Source organism: Carya illinoinensis, chromosome 8 (genome assembly GCF_018687715.1).
Source record: "Carya illinoinensis cultivar Pawnee chromosome 8, C.illinoinensisPawnee_v1, whole genome shotgun sequence".
NCBI lineage: Eukaryota > Viridiplantae > Streptophyta > Magnoliopsida > Fagales > Juglandaceae > Carya > Carya illinoinensis.
The window spans coordinates 15,531,099-15,534,020 of NC_056759.1; the positions used below are offsets into that span (position 1 = coordinate 15,531,099).

The following is a 2,922-nucleotide window of genomic DNA, read 5'->3' on the forward strand; positions in this document are numbered from 1 at the left end:
TATGAGGATGGAACTACTGGTAGGGACTTGGCAAGGGAGACGACATAGAGGCCTAGTCAGTTTATAACATGACAAGTTTCATGATTAATTATTTATTTTAATTATTTATGGAATCTTTTATATTTGGCAATTCATCAAGAAAGAAAAACTTTTAAGTCAAGGTTAGTAGCACACTAGTTTCCCAAGATGTTGAATTTGATATCTATCGTTTTTCCTGGCCATTTTTTTAGAGATTGAGTTTATTCATAACCTTACGGGAACGGGGCGTTACATATGTTTTTATGGGGGTAATAAATCAAGACAAATAAGCCAGGGATTAGGAAAAAAAAAATAAGACAAAACCATAGATCCAAATCCAAACAAATAGTCTAATATAATAACATGTAATTAGACATTAGTAAATTAATAATCAATACTAACAATTGTTAATTTGACAGGTGATTCGTATTTGAAAAATGCTAACTGTACTTAAGAAAAATTTAGAAAAAACTTATTTCTCCACGTGTCAACTATTGATAAGCTAAAAATTATGAAATTTAAAATTTAAAATTTGAATTTTAAAATAAAATTAACAAAATGAGTTTTGAAGGTAAATTTGTAAATATATATATATATAGCATTACTCTTTATATTTTTTATCCTACATATTTAGTTTCTATTTTGGTACAAATGGTAACCGAAAAAAAAAAAAAAACGGTATATATTTTGAGACTAGCATATGTTCACTCGCAGCCGAAATCTGTTCTAGATGATTTTTGCAAAACTCATCTCGTTTCCTATCTTGATAGCACTTAGTCCAAAGGAAGGTCTTTATAGAGCCCATTGAACGAGCCCAAAAGCAGGAGTTTAAAAACTACGTGGGTTTTTAAATATTTAAGATATTCTCAATGGTTCGGACCAAAATACGGACTTTGTATGAGCTCATTGTATATGCCCAAAATTTGAGATTAAAAAATGGGTTAGATCATAATTTAAAACAGAATCCATTAAAACGAGTCCAAAACATGTATGGTCCAATTTCGAAGCCCAAACTCGAAGTTCAATCCGACTTCATTCGGAGGCGGAGTATGGGTATCGGATTTCAAGATCAATTTAATTGGTGTTGGGAGTCGGAAAAAGCGAAACTCGACTTCGATATTTTAGTTTACCAGCGTAAAAAATAAATACCAGAAAAACTTTTTGATTACCGACCCATACATAACGTGTAAAAGTAACCGTAATAATCATCTAGAAACGCAAAATTAAAAGTATTGCATATAATGTCACAGTGATGAATTGCTGCCATGCACACTCTCTCAAGCGATCGAGATGCAGCACGGTTTCAATCTTAGCTAGCTAGCGTAGGTAGACACGTACAAGACATATATATGTATATTATATCGTTATAATAAGCTTCCTTAGTGAGAGAAATTAATTAATGTCAATTTACTTGTAAGATCGAACAATAACTTTTCAGTAAAGACTTAATTATCTACTTTTTCACTCAAGAAGATGACCAAAAGATCAGAAAATAAGAACCCCATAAATGGCTTGCATGGTGGATAGCAAACTCCATGCATATAGGTTAGTACACAGAGAATAATGTGGCTTGAGGCACAAGGTACTGATTTTTTCTTTGTTATATAAAAATATTAGAGAAAATAGACTTTATTTGAATGGTGAAGAGATCAAGTTTAATGGAAAGGTTTTTTGCTTTTGATCCTTCCATTAGGGAAGAGGGTAATGACAAAGACATAACACCAAGTGGGATTGTAATTTTATGTCCTGCATGATTGCCTCTAGCTAGCTGAAAGGTGATATTGGTAAGATACATGGAGGAATAGTGCGACACAAGCCAGTACCCTATTTCAAGCAATCCCTACGGTTTCTCTTAAATCTCCTCTATTTCTTTCCAACCTTTTTTACCAACCCCGGCCTGAACCAAATCTCAGTACTTCAACAAATGGGGTGGTTCAAGTCCCTCCTCTCCCCATTGAAGAAAATCTGGGATCGTCTGCACTCCAGCCATAGAAAGAGTTAGTAGTTCCTCTGCTCTTAATCTGTCCTCTCTAATTCATGATATATTTCTCTTGTTTTCTAGTTCGATTGAAGCATCTCATTCCAACTCCCCCTCTCCCATGCTATAAAGCTACAACCCGATCTCTCTCTTCTCTTTTTCTTCTTAGTCTGTGTTCATTTTCAGGGAATGGAATTTATATATTGTACAAGGACGTGATGTCCTGCCCATGCGAAGATGTGCAGGTTTTATGGTCAATACTGGTGGAGTCACGAACACCTTCTATGGCATGATCAATATATAGCCTGATCACATGATGTTTAGGTCTCTGATCTTGGCATAATCCAGCAAACCATATGTAAAACAGGTCGATCATGTACGAGATAGATTAATACTTCATGCATGTGTACATAAATATATGCTACATTATACTTACGGGTGATCCGAACACGTTGTCTTCCTACGTATATACTTTCCTCCTAGACTTCATCATCATGCACAGATCAGTTGCTGACAACTAAGAGTAGTACGTTTCCTCGGCAATATAGCTTTATTTCCTTCATGATCCTTTTTTGGCTTATGGAGTTAGTGTAAGTTTCAGCCATATATGTAATTTAAGTTGGTCTTGCTGATTATTATTTAAAAGAAAAATAAAATGATGTACAATTTTACTTTACATTTTCGAAAATAGAATAGTTGGTCTACACATAAATATTTTTACAAAAATAAACAAAAAATGAATTGTTTTATTATAAAATAGAGATATTGTCTTATATTAAATCACGTCAATTCATTATAAGTTCATCTTGGTAACATCTTTTTCTTGCCCAAGCACTTCTCCAAAATACAAGTAACTTGAGCAATGCTAATTTTTGTTTGTTGGTTTTTGGGCTCGGAGAGTGGGTGGTTTTGGTAATCCACGACCT

General features: G+C 33.8%; 1 long non-coding RNA gene across 1 annotated transcript; it reads left to right on the forward strand.

Moving 5' to 3' along the window:
• The first annotated feature begins 1,730 nt into the window (after positions 1-1,730).
• Positions 1,731-2,446, forward strand: LOC122274164. Its single transcript, XR_006228238.1, has 2 exons — positions 1,731-2,015; positions 2,183-2,446. It is a non-coding gene; the product is annotated as an uncharacterized LOC122274164 (long non-coding RNA).
• The last annotated feature ends 476 nt before the right edge of the window (positions 2,447-2,922 follow it).